This window comes from Paramormyrops kingsleyae, chromosome 23 (assembly GCF_048594095.1).
Source record: "Paramormyrops kingsleyae isolate MSU_618 chromosome 23, PKINGS_0.4, whole genome shotgun sequence".
Classification (NCBI taxonomy): domain Eukaryota; kingdom Metazoa; phylum Chordata; class Actinopteri; order Osteoglossiformes; family Mormyridae; genus Paramormyrops; species Paramormyrops kingsleyae.
The window spans coordinates 15,969,693-15,989,054 of NC_132819.1; the positions used below are offsets into that span (position 1 = coordinate 15,969,693).

The 19,362-nt window shown below is 42.3% G+C and overlaps 1 long non-coding RNA gene across 2 annotated transcripts; it reads right to left on the minus strand.

Annotated features, from left to right (window-relative positions):
* Positions 1-14,850: 14,850 nt before the first annotated feature.
* Positions 14,851-16,495, minus strand: LOC140582016 (uncharacterized). Of its 2 annotated transcripts, none has more exons than XR_011985060.1 (3): positions 16,251-16,495; positions 15,389-15,499; positions 14,851-15,303 (listed from the first exon to the last, which is right to left on the minus strand). It is a non-coding gene; the product is annotated as an uncharacterized lncRNA (long non-coding RNA). The 2 variants fall into 2 exon arrangements; XR_011985059.1 differs by having other exon boundaries at positions 15,389-15,502.
* Between the last annotated feature and the right edge of the window lie 2,867 nt (positions 16,496-19,362).

Below are 19,362 nucleotides of genomic sequence, written 5' to 3' on the forward strand. Positions count from 1 at the left end.
CCTCTTTACAGAATCTCTCCAGATCACCCAGGGTCCTGGGCCCTCACTTGTGAGCTCTCCTCTTCAGCTCAGCCCACACACTGTAAAAAATTGATGTAAATTTACAGGGAATTTCTTTCAGTAATCTACTGTCTTATTGATATACAGCACATTACTGTATGGAGATATGTATCATGGGAATTTTGTATTGACATTCCAACAGTTTTTGAAATTACAGCAATTATATAATATAATATATAAACGATTGCTCGATGAATCTTCAAATTAGGATAGGATAGGATAAGACTTTATTGATCCCACAGTGGGGAAATTTGTGCGTTACCACAGCTCTAGACAGATAGCCTGAAAGAGTACAAGAGTAATCCAAGAATATAAAAATACAAGAATAAGAATACAAGAAGAAAAAAATAAAAAATAAATAAAATAACATAAAACACTAAATTCAACAGTAGTGCCTATGTACACCCATACACAGTATGTAATATATACTGTAGATAGTGGGTTGTGGGGAAAAAGTGCAAGTAATAATAAATAACAACTATTTCACTACTACAGCTGCATTTACCTCTATTATTAATCTATTATCATTATTAATTATTATTAATTATTATTATTAATCGCTAGATAACACCATTATTGATATAATTCATAGTGACAGCCCTAATACCTATCCATGCATGCTCTCATGGCTATCTCAGAGAAATTGAGAAAATTTAATTGATATAGTAGCCTAAAAAACAGAACACAGTGAACGAGGCTAGGAACAGGAACATGCTTTAGGTGTGTTGTTCATATATATTCTTTACGTTCTTGACTGACTTTGAGGTTACCTTATTGTAACCTATTTTAGGTGGTTTGTTTATTCCACAATTCCATAACGGCAGATAAACTATGTTGTAACCTTTCTAAGAGAGAGGGGCATCATTAATTTGATGGAAGAGCAAAAGGTGTCATCCTGATTAGAACATGAATGTTCAGTCAGCCGCATGCGTATACAGACGCTCCCTGGTTTACGATATTTCGACTTTACGATGGGTAAATGTTCCTCACTTTCAGTACATTATTCAGTGAATTACAGGAGATATTCAACACTTTATTATAAAATATTCTTTGTGTTAATGATTTTGCCCAAGTGGTACGTGTTTTAACCCACTGGCCAAACGGGAATAAGACGCATAGGACAGGACCAGATGGGCACCAATCCTGACACTGACAGCGCGAACCTAACTGCATGCCGGTGCGGAGGAGAGAAGCCACTGAGCCGGGCCGCATCATAAGGGGATGTCCGAGCTTCGCCGTTTGAAGTTTAACCAAGCTCTAGAATTTAAGCCAAAGTTACATTCATTATTAATTTATGTAAAAGTAACAATGTATGGCTTGTATGCTAATGGCGATTCAGCAATGAGAGTCCGTCACCATAATGTTAGCCAAAATTAGGTTCAAAGACTTGATTTCTAGGAGCATTTTAGATGTCATGAGCTAGCTTTCGTTTTAGTAAACCCAAAAAGAGCTGTAACACATTGGTATGCTTGAACCCATAACGTTTAAGCAGCAGGTTGCTAATCTGGACTGTAGGGTATGAGTGCAGCTTTTCAGCTTGGAAACTTGTAAAAAATCACCTGTGATACAACCATGACAGATGTCTGTCTGAGGAATCTATTTGTTCTCAGCAATGAGGCCCCGCGGGCAAAAGCACCTTATATGGATGTTTGTGAAACGTTCTGCTGCACAACAACCATCACCTTCAGCTGTCAAAAAAAATGCGGTGAGACACGACCACATGGGTAGCGAGAGCTGCAGAGTTTTTTGCACCAACACTAATATGTTGTTCCTGTTGTCGATTATTAAGATAAACTTTGGGAAGTGTGTAATAGTTTTTCTTGATTGCTTTGGAACATTTCATGAAACATAGCTAATGTTCTTAAGACTATAAGACCATTTCTGAATATGAGTTCATTGTTTTGGGTAAATTACAGGCTTTTGCAGCTAAACCATAGTGTTTGCTGTTTTTTTTGAGAGGTGCTTTACAGTCTTGAGAATGTTAAGTATGTTTTATGAAATGTGCCAAAGCAACTGAGAAAAACTGTATTCATGTCAAACACACCAGTTTCAACATTGCAAGGTTCTACACTGCAGTATGTAAAGTTCACTGGCAAGAGAAACCACTTGCATGTATGTGCAACTTCTTCAGATCTCAAAACACAGCACGACAGGAAACCAATTATGTTACAAAGTCAAAACCACTATATGGCAAAAGAGGAACAACAAAATTACAACAAACTCATACACTGTGGTAACCAACAATACAATGTGATATGACTGCAATTTATGAAAGCTTGGTTAACTGTTTTGCATGTGGTGGCTAAAATGATCACATTCATATATTGTTTGGAGTGTGATATTATGACAGTGGGAAACTACATTATAGCTCCAAGATTTAGGGATCTAGGAATAACAGCCTAGACGTCCAGAAACACTATCCGACACGATTACTAAAGAATCCACCCACCTTCCAACTCGCTTATCCTACTGGAGGATATCCTGGAAACAATGGACACAAGGCAGGGAACAACTCTGGATGGGGGGCCAGCCCATCGCAGGGCACACTCACACCTATGGGCAATATGGTAACTCCAATTAGCCTCAGCATGTCTTTGGACATGGGGGAAACCGGAGTACCTGGAGGAAACCCCACGATGACATGGGGAGAACATGCAAACTCCACACACATGTAACCCAGGCAGAGACTTGAACCCAGGTCTCAGAGGTGTAAGGCAACAGTGCTAACCACTGCATCACCATGCCACCCCTTACTAAAGAATCGATAAAATAGTAATCTCGATCACTCGGAAATATGGCGGAAGAAAGACGAGAATATCATATGATGGACCAGATAATTAACTTCACATTAAAAGTGAATGAAAATGCAGTCGTTGGTAAGTATTGCAAAGCAGAACTTAAATACCACCACAGAATGACTGCAATGTAAGTATATCTTAAAAGAAGACATTTAGGAAAATAGTGCGAGGTTTTAGATCTTCACCATAATGAAGATGCAAACTCAGCTTACCATTTAATTGACTTTATTCCGGACACCATTCGTAAAACGGCTGCCTCTTCTTGGCGGCTCGCACCAACCCCCCACAGGATACTACGTTACCCATAATACCATGTGTCACCCTTAACAATAATGTCCATGACTTCTGACAACTCAGGATCATTACGAGTTTCCTTTTTGACCTGCACAGCTGAAACAGGCGCTCTTTCCACTTCTCTGAAGTAGAATATGTCCATGGTGTTTGAATCTGACTTTGTGACAGGGAGTGGCAGTCTGGACAACCCATCAGCGTTGCAATGGGTGTCTCATTTACGGTACTTAATATCATAAGAATGAGTGGATAACAGCAAGGCCCATCTCTGCAGTCGTGATGCAGCGAGAGACAGTATCCCGGTGTGTGGCCCCAGGATGGTTGTGAGAGGTCTGTGATCCGTCAGGAGTATAAACTGACTCCCATACAAGTACTGATGAAATTATCGCACTCCAAAAACAATACTCAGTGCCTCTTTTTCCAACTGAGCATAGTTAGTCTCTGCTTTGTTCAACATCCTGGAAGCAAAAGCAATAGGCTTTTCTTCACCGTTTGGCAGTATGTGAGAGATGACTGCCCCCACTCCGTATGGAGACGCGTCACAAGCAAGTTGAAGTGGAAGTGAGGGATTAAAATGGGTCAGGATCTCGGATGTGGTCAGCGCTTCTTTAGCTTTTTTGAAAGCCTCCTGGCAGCTGGCTGTCCATTTCCACGTCTTGTCCTGATGTAACAGTTCATGCAATGGTTTGATCAGTGATGTTAAATTAGGGATGAAACGCCCATAATAGTTCAATAACCCTAAAAAGGATCGCAATTGGCTGACATTTTGAGGTGGGGGTGCCTCCACAATGCCTGCAATTTTGGAGGGTGCTGTATGAAGTCCCTTAGCATCAATTACATGTCCAAGGTATTCCACAGATGGTCAAAAGAACTCACATTTGTCCTTGCGAACTCTTAACCTGTACTCTCTCAATCTTTGAAGTATGTCATCCAAATTACGTAGGTGTTCTTCTTCGTTTGCTCCAGTACACAGAATATCATCCAGGTAGCACTGTACCCCTGGTAAACCACTGAGGATCTGATCTATTGCTCGTTGAAACAGCGCTGGGGCTGAAGTGATACCAAAAGGCAGTCTGCAATATCTGAGGAGTCCCTTATGTGTGTTTATAGTCAGCATTTCACGCGACTGTTCATCCACCTGCATTTGAAGGTAAGCCTGACTTAGATCTATTTTACTAAATTTCTGACCTCCACTCAGTCCAGCAAACAAGTCATCAATCAGAGGAAGCGGGTACTGTTCCGCTATTAAGACAGGGTTAAGGGTTATTTTGAAATCTCCACAGGTCCGAATTCCACCATTCACTGGTTGTCACAGGCTCCAAAACCCCATTCTGGACCATAGCATCCAAGTCAGCTTCCACCTTCGGTCTGATAGCATACGGCACTGGTCTTGCTTTCAAAAACACCGGTTTGGTGCCAGGCTTCACATGAAGCCTCACCGAAATATCTTTCATGCTGCCCAGTTCATCACGAAAGACCTCTTTGTGCTTTTCCATTATCAGCTGCAGTTCTGTTGACCTGTCTGACATTTTTCTCACCTCTTGCCAGTTAAGCTGAATTGCCTTTAACCACAAACGTCCCATTATGGCTGCATAGTTTCCTTTTGTTATGTAGACTGGGAGTCTCAGAGTCTGATCATTGCACTGCACCAGTACATCTGTCATCCCTTTCATGTGCACTGGATGTCCCGTATATGCTCTGAAGACGGTGTCCGAAGGACGTAGTGGAAGATGTCTCATGTATTTCCTGTAGATTTTATAGGACACTAAGGATGCCTTTGATCCGGTGTCTATTTGCATCTGTACTGAATGTCCTTCCAACTTGGCGTTGGTGCAGAACCCATCTGAGCTCTCACTCACAGTCATTACTTATACTGTATTTACGGTGACAGATGTGTCTTCTGAAGAAGAATCACTGTTGCTCTCCTTTTCGTGTTTGACTGTGTGAACATGTCTTCTGTTCTTGTAATTTGTACTGTTCTTTATATTTCTTGTCTTTGAATCTTTCTCTTTGCTCTTTTTATTTCTGCAAGCACGTTCCACATGACCCCTTTTTCCACAGCTACGGCAGTCCATATCCTTGCACCAACATGCAGAAGCAATATGACCAGATTTACCACAACGAAAGCATGGCCCTTGAAAATCTTGAATACTGCTGCTAATTTTGTGAACTTTGCCTATTGCATGCAGCTGTTGGGCCTCTTGATGCCATTTCCATTGAAACACTTATATTAATGGCCTTTTCAAAAGTCAGATCACTTTCTGTGAGCAGCCTCTTCTGGGTTGCTTCATTTTTTAGTCCACACACAAGCCTGTCCCTTAATGCATAATTTAGAGCATCTCTAAACTCACAATGTTCAGCCAGCTTGCGTAAAGCTGCAACAAACATGGTGACAGACTCACCCTCTTCTTGATTTCGCCTGTGAAATCTAAATCTCTCTGCAATCACCAGAGGCTTGGGGGAAAAATGGTTGGTCAGTGTGTCCACAAGTTCTTTATGTGTTTTACTCCCTGGTTTTACTGGCTGTAGGATGTTCCGAAGTGTTGCCCTCCCAAAGAGACACAATTCTGTCCTCCTTTTGGCCAGTTTATTATTCCCCGTTCAGCGCTGGAGTTCACATGAAGCACACACCGCTCACATCGATGTTACCCCCATTTTTTTTTCTTCCTCGCGCCACACAATGACATCACACTCCACTTTTTTAACAATTCCCCCTTAACAGCTGCATAAATTAGAATACCTTATAAAACACTTCCAAAATAAAAATACATTGAAAATAGTTTCCCTCCTGGACTTAATTTCTTTTAATTTTTTTTTTTTTTTACTATAGGTAAGGGTATAAATTATGGGGCCGCAACACCCTCCGCCACTAAAAAAAAAATGTTGCCAAACATTTTCTCTCCAACTATTCGACAATTCTGAACAATAAAAACGTTTGGTGAAAAATGGGTAATCAAAGGAGTATCTTCACACACCACTCCATTCTTGACAAGTCTTTCATGGTCACAATACAAGGCTAAGTGTCTATAGTCATTCGTATTGCAGGGTGGATAGTCCACAGAAGTATTGGTGGGCCCCCCAATCTTCACAATGGGACAAGGAAAATACCACATACACCCAGCATTATGTGAATACACATTTTAGAACCATGCATTCAATAGACCCATAGTGTACTCACTACTGTCTTAACTACTGTCCTAGAATGGTAACCTCTTTCCGTTTGTTGTTGAAACAAATGCTTAGAGTACCTGTTTCTATTTTACTGTAATATGTGTCAATACCCAAATCACCATGAACTTTAACATATTTAAAGAACATTAAATTAAGTTATGAAATGCTGTGCTCCCTTCTATATCGACTCATCCTGAAAAGGATACATAGATGGTAATCTGGTCAAGGAGTCATAGCTGGTTCCCGAAGGGGTGGTCACAGTGACATTGCAGGTCTTCAACTGGTGGAAGGTTGGCTGGCCTAGCTGGTCATATGTATAGACACGCCGGGGCTGTCTGACTCTCTTTAACCTGTCCCTCCATGTTTCAACATCGCTCTGTTCATTCTCCGGCCCATCAGCTGATGCTTCAGTCTCTTTCTCTACCTCATGTCTCTCCTCCACCTGTTCCTCTTCAGGGTGCCCCTCGGTTACAAATGTCATCTCCAGCCTCTCTCTTAATGATGCCCTCCTAGGAAAGAATTCTTTTGCCTCAGCATTGAGGGGTGGATCAGCATGTGTGACTGCTCTCCACATGTTACATTCCTCCTCACTGGAACTGTCTGTGTCTATCCGGTACATATGATGTTTGGTTTGATGATGTCTTGTTCCCTGTTTTTGTTTGCTCCCACCATATTTCTTTTTCGGGTTGTTGTTTTTCTCACCAGGTCCACAAACCTCTGGCTTTTCCACCAGGTAAGGACATGGCAGAAGTAGGTTACGATGTAACACTCGCTTTCTTCCTATCCCCTGCAATGGCTCGACTACATATACTGGACTGTCAGGGCCTTTCCTTCCCCTGACAACATGGATCATATCTTCCCAGTAACTACGCAGTTTCCCAGGACCCCCTCTGGGTGTGAGGTTTCTCACCAGGACATGGTCACCTGGTTCAAGGGTAGTACTCCATGTGTGCCGATTGTAGTTTTTCTGTCCTTTTCTTGCACTCTTCTTCATATTCTGCATTGCAATAGTATAGGCTTCCTGCATAACCTCTCTCCATCTCTCAGCATAACTTGTGTGTGACTGGTTCCTTTCTTCTCCTTGCCTCCCAAACAACAGATCAACAGGCAAGGTTGGTTCATGGCCAAAGAGGAGAAAGAATGGAGAAAATCCCGTTGCTTCATGCACAGTTGAGTTGTAGGCGTGGACCACTTTGTTTAGGTATTCTTTCCATCTGGACTTTTGCGACTCTTCAAGTGTGCGTAGCATACCTAATAGTGTCCTGTTGAAGCGTTCGGCAGGGTTAGCTTGAGGGTGATATGGGGAGGTGCGGGAATGACTGATACCACAATAATCTTGGAGCTTGCGAAAGAGTATGTTTTCAAACTCTTTTCCTTGATCATGGTGTATCTTAGATCTACTCCATGTAGTGCTGAAAAGCTGCCGGTGCGTTAGTGAGACCAAATGGAATCCTTATCCATTCATAGAGTCCCCATGGTGTTATAAATGTGGTAAAGGGTCTGCTTTTCTTGCTCATGAAACCCTGGTGATAAGCCTTCCCTTGATCCAACACTGTGAACCAAGAGTTGCCTCCCAAATTTTCCAGGATATCCTGTATCCTCAGGATTGGATGCCAGTCAGGCAGTGTCTTCCCATTCAGCAGTCTATAATCTACGCACAAGCGGAGACCTCCATCTTTCTTCCTGACGCATACCACAGGTGAGGAATATGAAGAACAGGACTTCTGGATCCAGCCTCGGTTGAGCAAGTCCTGTATACTGTATGTGTTTTCACTTCTTGATAAAGATGCCTAGGGATTGCATTGTATGTCTTTTGCACAGGCACATTGTCCTTTAGCTGTATGTCCATCTCCAAATCCTTAATACATCCTGTATCCCAATCGTCCTTTGCGAAAACATCACATTCCTCTCTGAGCATTTTCTTTACCTGCTGCTGCTGGTCGTTCGTCAAGTGACACAAGTCCACTGGTGGATCCCAGGGCTCAGCTTGTATCATCCCACTGGACTGCTGGCTATGTGGGTAAACACTGCTGTCCGATGACCGGGGCACCTGATTCTCCACGTATTTTGATTGCAGTGGGTAGATGGCATCAACCCTGTGTAACCAGCCCAGTATAGTGCGGCCACAAAGCATAATGTCCCCATCAGTCATATTTTAAACAGTCACCTCAACTCTACCTTTACCTTCTGGAGGCAGCTGAATTAACTGTTCTCTGATGGCTAAGCCAGTTGGCCATGGCGCCTTCTGATTTGGCTCCAGCACTACCTGCGGTGCGTTCCACACCCCCTTATTCAACCACCCACACTGCACTGTCGTCATTTTGTTCTTCGGGATGGTCACTGGTCTTCTGCCTATTCTGGCCACGTGGGGTTGGCTTTCAGGCTTCCACCTCTTTAAGACAGATAAGATAGCTCTTGCGGTCTTGCATCCCACTTCCAGTGCGGAGCACAATCTCTTTATCATGTGACCTGGAGGGGTACAGTCTTCAGATGTGCCATTTCGTAGTGCTAGTTCTTCAATCACGTTAAATCCGATGATGGGCCGTTCAATTTCACCACTGGCAACCAGAATGGGGACCAGGACTGGTTTGTCGCTCATTCCGGCCACAGCATTTTTAAACAGGGTGAATTCGGTCTCCATCCATCCTTCATACGGGATGTCTGTTCCATTTGCAGCTGAGATCTCCAATGCCCCTTCCTCAAACAGCTCCTCCACTGGTCTCACCTCAGCATCAGGCAGGACCTTCTTCTTCCAGTTCGTTCCCACTATTGATACTTGGGAGCCGGTGTCCCACAGAATTGTAGTGTCAACGCCCCCCAAGGAGGCACGAACTAGGCACCGCTTCCCTACCAACTTAGCCATTTGTCTCTGTTTACCAGTGAGAGGCGCTCCAAGGCTGAACAGGTCTGCTTGGTCCATCTTTTCTTCCAGATGAGGCAGGATTTCGATCTTACCTGTACTGGCTGAGACATTTTTCATTCGACAACCTGATGCCCAGTGTTCTGTACTGCCACACTTTAAACAATGATCACACCTCCCTTCCGGGTTGGACAGTCTACACTTCTGCCATTGTTTGCCATTTGTCCTCTTGGGCAGTGATTGATGTTTTCTGTCTGACTGTTCACTCAATCTCCTAGGTGGGAACTTAGCAGTTTGGTGAAGAGTGGCAATTTCAGTGGGGAGGTTCTGGATAGCTTCACATATAGCCTTGTTGCCTTGGTCGACCTTTTCCATCAGCGTATCTCGTTTTGTTGCTTCACAGTACAGTCGAACTTCGTTACAACATACCTTGGGGGACATTAAGAATTTGTACGTTATAACCATAGTACGTTGTAACCAAGTCCCTCAAAATGAATGATAGAACACAAAATGTATATAAAAAAACTTTTAGAAAACACCCCTCAAGTTGACACTATGACATACAGCTTGTGTAGTTTGAAGAATATAATAGGAACAATATTCTTCAAACTAGGTTAATATCAGTTACTCATAGACAGCCGACATAACGCAAAATCCACTGCCGGCTTATCGTTCAAATCGCCTTACTGTAACCTAATGTCAAACCGAAATTATGCACCTGTATATGATTCAATTGGCTGAAATTAATTTCGATACATGTGTTAGACATCTGTCTTTTGTTAATTTCTTTCACTATATGTCACACAATTACCCCAATAACTACACAGTTTCAGAACTTAGTTCGCGTCGGCAGTATAAGGCTGCCATGTATAATTCTGAATTACTTCCACCTTGTCGGTCAGCGAAATCCGTTTCCTTTTAGCAGGCATCTTGCTTGATATGCGGCAGCATGACACCATGCAAAACCATGAAAAAACGGGGGCTGCATGCAAGGAGTCCGGCCGGCGTGGAATGCTTCGTGAGGATAGGTTCATACAGTTAGGCGTTGCTAAGCAATGTAGATGACCGGCAACAGCCGATTCTGAATTGTGCGCGCGCTCGGAAGATGAGGCTGTACGTTGTAACGAAGGTCAGTTTGCCTATTTTCCTCTGAAAATCATACGTTATATCGAAGTTTACGCTGTAAAGGTGTACGTTCTAAGCGATACCGGCAAATGGAATAATGCATTAAGCGAATTCGGGACATCGAAATTTGAACGTTGTATTGGTGTAAACGTTATAAACGGGGTACGTTGTAACGAGGTTCGACTGTATTTGTTCTTACTGTTCGGTTTGTGCACGCAGTTTTCCCTTCCGATGTCCTCATTTTCTTCCCTTACTGCTGCAACTTTAATCATCCTTGCCTTTGGCATAGCTGACAGCTTATTCTTTCTTTCCATCTCCAGGCTGTATGCAGCCGTCATTTTTTCCAGAAGGGCTTCATCTGTAACCTTGGGATTTTGTAAGTATGGCCTTACGTCTGCTCGGATGGTGTCATCATGGAGGCCAGGGAGAACAGTTTGAAGAAACTGATTCTGGATGAGCTCTGGACTATACTTCAGACCTGACTTAGCTCTTTCCGAAGCAAAGATGATTTGTTGTCTCAGGTCCATAGCCCACACCAGAAATTGAATGGGTGTTTGTTTTGACTCTTGTACAGCTCATGTGAGGGAGTGGTACAACTCTGTGGCATCTTTCTCAATGTAATGAGTCCGTAACACTTGCCTGAGAGCTTGTAGTGTCAAATCAACTCTACTTTCTAGATAACGCTTTAGTTTTGTGCCCGGAGCTATGGCTTGAATGACTGCCTCAACCACTTCTCTTTCATCATATCCCTTTTTCAATGCCCTTTGAATTTGTCTTTCCAGGCTGGTGTATGTTAAGTTGTCCTTTTGATTAGATTCTCCAATTTGTCCAGTTATTTTCAAATCTCTTCGGTACAGCGTGTGCATGAAAGGAACACTCTGTCTGGCGACTGGAGCTGCTTCTATTACATTACAGAAACATTCAGAATACTGGAAGCGATTCCACTTTCATCCACAAGGTGGTGTTCTTGTGGTACTTGTTGAGGCAAGAATTCCCTACTTTCGCTGTTTTTCTCTTTAACTTCGTCAATTTGATCATTTAGCTCTAATAACAGAGACATCCCTTCATCTTCCAGCGAAGTAATATCCTCTCCTTCTAAATATTGGAGAATACACCGCCTCAACTTACGAGGTAAATCTTTCTCGCTTTTATCCACAGTTACACGGAGTACTGCGCAGATATCGTTCAGATCTGGTGCTGATAATGTCAGTAACTTTCCTTCTATCTCCCCAATAACTTTCTCCCAGTCAGGCGACATTTGTTGTATTTTGGACATGACAGAAAACTTTTACCTTCTCCGCTTCGCTCGTTGCCTTAATAGTAGTTCTGCCGACGTCCGTGTTCGTGATTAGCAGTTAGCGGTGGCTGGTCACTTGTGGCTCATCTTGCTTCACGGTGAAACAAACTCCAACCGGGCGGAAACACCAAGTTGATCTCAAGGAGACACAATTCTGTACTCCTTTTGGCCAGTTTATTATTCCCTGTTCAGCGCTGGAGTTCACATGAAGCACACACCGCTCACATCGATGTTACCCCCATTTTTTTTTCTTCCTCGCGCCACACAATGACATCACACTCCACTTTTAAGTCTTTGGGCCGATCACGCTCAAGAAAGTGGGCACAATCTTGTCGTCACTTATGGTGCGTTCGTTTTTCTCTCGGAACTCGGAAATTCCGAGTTGAGTGACATCACGTCCGACAATCTCCCGTTCGAGCTACCCACATCTCGGAACAAACATGACTGCCTCCATGAACACGTTGCTGTGTATTGTTGCTTTATATTTTAGCAGATTTGGAGTTTTACAAATGAAGAAAATGGAGAAATTTAGATTTTTCCGAGAGACAAACAAGAAACACGAACTAGTCAAACCACATTAAAAGCTTTATAAAATATTTTAGTACATTCATAGCGATATTCTTTTTTCGAACAGTAAATAAACTACAAACAAACCAAGTCGCCATGTTGAAATTACGTCACAAGGGCAACTCGGGCAACAAAATCTTATGGTGCGTTCGTTTTTCTCTCGGAACTCGGAAATTCCGAGTTGAGTGACATCACGTCCGACAATCTCCCGTTCGAGCTACCCACATCTCGGAACAAACATGGCTGCCTCCATGAACACGTTGCTGTGTGTTGTTGCTTTATATTTTAGCAGATTTGGAGTTTTCCAAATGAAGAAAATGGAGAAATTTAGATTTTTCCGAGAGACAAACAAGAAACGCGAACTAGTCAAACCACATTAAAAGCTTTATAAAATATTTTAGTACATTCATAGCGATATTCTTTTTTCGAACAGTAAATAAACTACAAACAAACCAAGTCGCCATGTTGAAATTACGTCACAAGGGCAACTCGGGCAACAAAATCTTATCCGACTTCAACGTCATAAAAGGGGCGTGTTTCCGACGGGAAGTGATGTTTTTCGTGACGTATCGTGACGTTTTCATCCGAGTTCCGACTTGGAGAGAAATAATCGAACGCACCATTATCCGACTTCAACGTCATAAAAGGGGCGTGTTTCCGATGGGAAGTGATGTTTTTCGTGACGTATCGTGACGTTTTCATCCGAGTTCCGACTTGGAGAGAAATAATCGAACGCACCATTATTCCATTTGCTGCGACAAAGTAACCAAACCGCTCAGTATATGAGCTCCACTGCTCTATGCTCTCGTCGAAAGGACCGATTGAGCCGATAAGTCCAGCCATTATATTTCTTTTTTTTTTTTTTGTTACTGCACTGCTCCGTTACAGAAGGTTTCCCCAGGTTATTTACTGCGTTAGGAGGTATGGAGTCAGAATAGTGCCATATGCACTTGTATGTGTACTTTCCAATTTGCACCCGTAAAAAGAAATTTGCTCGCACTGAACACAATTTTCATTCGCAAAAAAAAATATTTTGCAAATACAAGTCAATATTTTTTGTAAATGCGAAACCAAACATCTTCATAAAAATATTTTTTACAAAGATAGAATGATTTTCAAGTACAAAACCTGTATTGCAAATCCAAGTCCTCCTGCAAATACCAACCTGCGAGGTAGCATTTGACCGGCGTTTTTTTCCCTCCAAAAAAAAAAAAAAAAACATCAGTGAGCCTGTATTGCCATGGAACCTACAAATAAAGTGTCATTTGTGACACTGTAACCCATAGATGACAAAGATTTGTGCTAGATTCGCATTCTGCCCCTTAGTTCTGGCAGAATAAATTTCCATGACTTTTCCAGTATCACAAGAAAATTTTCAAAAACCCACAAGTTTGCTTTGATTTGATGATCACACTGTTTCAGATAGTAATTGTCCTGCCCCGATCGTCCGCTCCACCCGTGTGCCACGCCCCCTCGTTAACCTCGTGCGGAATCCCTGTGTGATCAGTTGTTTCTGGTTGTTGTCATTAGTCCTCTGTATTTAGTCCGCGTTTGTTTGTTTCCACAGTCCGGTCATTGTAATATCACTGCCTGTTTTCTTGCCTGCCCTTTTTATTAAACCCCGTGTTCCCCGATTTCCTGACTGCCGCTCCGCGTCCCGCATACGGCACGACAGTAATGCTACAATTTTCGGTACGATAATAGCCAATCTGCTTACCTAATAAACACAAACGGTGGGCAAATTTCGCCAATGTGCAAATACCGTTCAATTATTTAGAAAATTAATCCCAATATTAAAATTATACATACCTTATGATTGGTAGAGGCAAACGGAGTCAAAACGGGAAACTGTGATCAATAAAATTCAAATACGTGCAAAAAAATAAATAAAACCATAAAAACTGGAATAGCAAGCAAAAAAAGCAGCGATCTCAAATACGCGAAATCTGCGCGGAAACGGATGTTTACCAAGGTAAACTATTGATTTCCGCTCGTACATTTCTGTTAGCGCGTTGCGGAACGAAGCGGGAAACAAAAATAAACAAGGCTAGTTTCCAAAACTTTTCTATAACTTTTCCTCTCTATCCAAGAATTCCAAAACTTATCCTGGGCCTGAAAAATTATTTCAAAATTCCAAAACTTTTTCAGGTTTCCCATGACCGCGCGCGTACCCGTATTGAAGATGACACAGTTTTATGCAAGATTAACTGTGTACCAAACAACAAAGAAACCGAAAGATCGATTTTTACGTCGTTATGTATTGAAGGGTTGCGAGAAATTGCACGAAAGACATCTCTCTCGCACACACACAAACACACACAAGCGCGCATGTATGCAAAACACACTAGTTGTCAAAACTAACATCCGATCTGAGAACTATCAGATTTGAATGACCTTAGTAGAACTTAGGTCGTCTTTTAACTTAATTTTGTCTAAAATTAAGTAGAGCAGAGCATACTTAACCGTGATATTTCACCAAACTAGTAGGTTATCCTATACATTGATCCAAAATTGAAAAATATACGCCGACTGCATTTATATGTCGACCTCGTTTACAACACGTTTTGATTTATAATGAAATGCGTTTTGTAACTTTTTGACCCGCCGGCCCGCACCCACGATATTTTAAAAATGTCTGCCCTAAAACCGCCCACACCCGCGGGTCACGGGTCGACCCGCGCATCATTAGTAGACTGGTCCTTGACAAATTTCAGTAATGCCATCTTTGATGTTGTAATCATCATTATCATCGACATATTTTAAGACCAATTTATGTCAGCATCATGTGTCAATTACAGAGGAGCCAGAATGGGAGCCATTTTCACAGCAGGAAAGTACACATTTTTATTGAGGATGGGATGGAACAGTAAGCTGACTGACATGTAATACACAGTGTATCACCATAAGGGGAATGGATATGTCAAGTGCTGACATAGCAGAGGGCAGAGATGACACACAGCGGCAGGACCAGAAGCAACGTGTGCAGACGGGCAGTCGTGGCTCCGCTGAAGTTACACAGATCAGTGCTGCAGCAGGTGACTATGGGCGGCTCAAGGTTGGTTACTGCCTGGATCATGGAGGCTGCGGAGGCTGCAGAGGCTGCTGTTGAAGCTTGAGTATGTTCTTGGGATTTCCTGGAGGGCACAGAGAACCCCAGACCATTTACATCCAGCCCAGCAGGCCTGATGGTGACTGGTGTGATTTCGGCGAGATTCTCACCGGTACTCTCCACGGCGCTCATGCAGGTGTCATGAGACGCCTGGCAGGTGACCGGGTTCTTGTTACAGGTGGCATTATCCGTGTCCTTGCATGTATAACATTTCAGCCCATCTGCTGTGGCCAAAAGGAGTAATTAGCATGCTGACTCATTTAATATTCACACCCTTCCAGACATTTTCTCCTATATCAAATATGGCAAAATAAAGCAACAGTGACAGATAACTAACTGAACATTTCACGTTACACTGATGGAAACCTATGGTCTTGCTGCCCATGGAAAACCAGCCACTTCACCAGCACGCCAAAGCACAAAGGCAAGTAGCTTGATGACTTGATGTAATAGTGTAATAGTGTAGTGATTCCATGTATCAGGAATGAATATTTGGTTTCAGCTTTGCATTGAAGAGATTCATGACGGTTCAAAGGAATGCTTTGAATTTAGCCGTTTTCACAATGCAGACAATGTTCTAGGAGCTGCTCAGAATTATCATTATCTGATTGCACCAAGAATTTGAACCTAAGCAGTAATGAAATTAAATTTCTATGTACAATAACTCTTGGGCTGATAGAATGTCAACCTGTTATATATCTATGAATCCATGGACAGAGTAATGTACTTTGAAATAATGATTGACTGCAAATTTTAATATTTGCAAAAAAGTGCACCATATTACACGTGTTTTTTTCAGTTTTGGAACTACAGTGAATTGATAGGCCTGAAAAAATTATTTCCAACTATGCATTGAGATTTCAGATTACATTCCATAGCTGTAAAGTTTCTAAAGTATGAATTGCCTACAATACAAAACCACTCTGGTGCTTATAAATGAACTTAAATTCTAGACAAAAAAATGGGACGTACCTGCGGAACTGACCCAGCAAAGCAGCAGGAGAATCAGCAGAGTCCTCATGTTTCATAGTAGGTGCCCCTCACACTCAGAGTGACTCCCTGTCAGACACAAGGTGACTTATTTATATGAAAATACACCCGAAGCAGTCTAGGAGACAGTAAGAAGGAAATATATTATTGGCTACTTGCTGCACCAAATCTTATCACGGCATTACAAGCTCTCAGGTCATAGGATGTGCACCATCTATGTGACAATACTTGACCTTTATATTCTCCGGCAATCATTTCTTCTGCTCCCACAGTAAAGGCAGGTTCCTCTTTCAGACTTAGAAACTTGCCGAAATCAGCTCTGCAGTTTCCTACCCTACACAGCGAAGCATGCAGCTCTGCTCAGACGATATTCTTTGTGATTTTCCACTACATCTCCTCCCTTTTTATTGTGTTTTAATAATCAAGCATAGAAGCATTAAACCTCAGTAAGGAAGCCACATCCATTTCTGTCTTCCATTAGGTTTCAACAGAAACATCATTAGTGTAGGATCGCACACACATACGCCAGAGCTAAGACTCCAGGGTTTGTGGCCTGGGGGTTTGGAACCCCTGAGATAAGGTCAAGCCTGGTACAGCAGGTCCTTGTTGGCCTAGGCACAAAGAGGGGTTAGTGCCTGAGCATATTGGTTAACTTTCGGTGCAAAATGAAATAAAACCACCAAAACATTTCACACTTCACCCAAAAGTGACACATGCTGCCAGACCTATAGCACACGCACTCACTCACAAGACGACTTTGTCACACAAAGTACAATGCATGAAAAAACACAAACAACTTGAAGCGCTGCAAAATGCATATATATGATGTGTTGTTGTATCCTATATTTTCACACAATGTTTATTGGAAAGTAAAAGAAAAAGTTATGACATTTCTTACAGTAAACATTGCAATACAAACAAATAATACAGTAAATAAATTCAGCTGCGCAATACACTGGAAAAGAAAAATACATTACAACCACCTACTGACATTCAATAGAAAAAAAAAACAAAAATCGTCAAATAGCAAAGTTTCACTGTATGCAGTCAAGTATACAGTTGTCCTGGCCTAATCCATTCGGTCCTTTGCATTTGGCCATAAATTTTCATCAACATCACACCGAATATTTTCTCTTGCAATACACCAAGGAAAAAATCTCTTTGAGTGCCTTATCCAGCTCTGGGTGTCATCCACATGGATGTCCATACACCTAGCAGCCATTGCATCTAAAAGCGGCATCTCATCATGTGGCCGATGGTCATATACCTTCCATCCGCATGCAGAAAAAAATTCTTCAATGGGGTTAAGGAATGGAGAGTATGGTGGCAAGAATAATGACATCATCCTGTGACGTGGCGGGAATGATGAAAGGCCACATTGTCCCACACAATCACAAATACTGATAAATTCCTCCTCTCCCTCATCTGGGAGGTAAATGCTAAATCCTACAGTAGTGGGTTACAGTAAAGACAAACGTGTACCGATGCATCAGTTTTTTCCTGGAGACTTTCCTCAAATCACACCACTACAGTATTATACACATGCTTTGGTATGTTGGGGAGGCAGCACTAGGAAAAGGGACGCTGGACGGCTGGACAGGTTGGTGAGAAAAGCTATCTCTGTGGTGGGCATGGAGCTGGAGTCACTGACATCAGCTGCAGATAGGAGGACCCTGAGCAGACTGCTCTCAATACTGGACAATGACCGTCACCCTCTGCACACCACTTTCTCCAAACAGAGGAGCATGTTCAGTGATAGGCTCCTGTCTCTGTCATGCAGAACAGACAGGCTCAGAAGGTCCTTTGTCCCTAGGGCCATACAGCTCTTCAACGTCACATGGAAGGGGAGGAGTGTGATGGACTTAAGTGTTTAGGCCTGTATAGCACACTGCCCTCCTGTAATTTTCCTTTGTACTGTTGCAGTATGTATGTGTGTGTGAATGTCATAGGTCTGTGCGACTATGTGTATGTATACTGTGTATAAGCTACTGGACACCTAAATTTCCTTCTCGATAAATAAAGTATCTCTGTCTGTCTGTCTGTCTGTCTATCTAATCTGCGGATAAAATGCATACATCCACCCACTCCGTAACTAACTATCTTCGTCCGCGGCCGAATTAAACACCAGCAACGGACACACCACGTTTACGTTCCCCAAAATGGTGACAGCCGTCCCATCCCAAAGTTTCTCCGACAATATCTTTTTTTCCATTTCCACCGGCAATTTCTTCCTCCCCCATCCCCAAGTAGGCATCCTCCTTATAACTGCCCACCCAATCCCAGTCACAGGTGTTCCTTATTCGCATGTAGGGAGTGACCACACCAGAAGCCGTTCACTAAACTAAGCTATTTTTCATGTAGGCCTACAGTACTGTACTGTATTATAACGTATTTGAATTATACACAATTGAGTAATTTCATTTGTACGGTACTGTAATTTCAAAAGCGTTTGACACGGTTGTACTGTATTTTAAAATCAAAGTTAAGTAAATAGTGATGCTGTCCATTTTATTAACTTATTTTCAAATATACCTGTCAGTTACATGGTAATCTGCCTGAGACATAAGGAAGAAAAAAGGGGTATAATGATCATTTGCTTATAGCCAATTTCACACAGACAGACATGATCACTGTATCTTCTATTTCAACAGATTGCTACAACAATAATCCAGAAGCTGTGTAGTAAATGGTAGGATTACTGCTCTACTATAGCCTATAATTGAGCTACACAGGTTAATCATAAAAACAGCTGCTACTGATTGTTTACTGTAACTTAAAACCATGCAGTTTGCCAGATTAATAGCAAAGTTTTAATGTTTACGTTGAAAACATCATTACAAGCATGTGGCCACCTGGACAAAGTGTCCTCCAAAAACACTTAATAATAATAGATACTTTATTGATCCCTGTGGGGAAATTGTTTTTATGCCTCCCTCAACTTGCTCTTTGTAGAGTAAGTTGTCTGCAAAGGGCAGCCACCTGTTGGGGCACCCAGGGAGCTGGGGGTTAAGGGTCTTGCTCAAGGACCCACAGACATGCTGAGGCTGGTTTTAAACCTGCGACCTTGTGATTACAGGCACACAGGCTTAGCCCA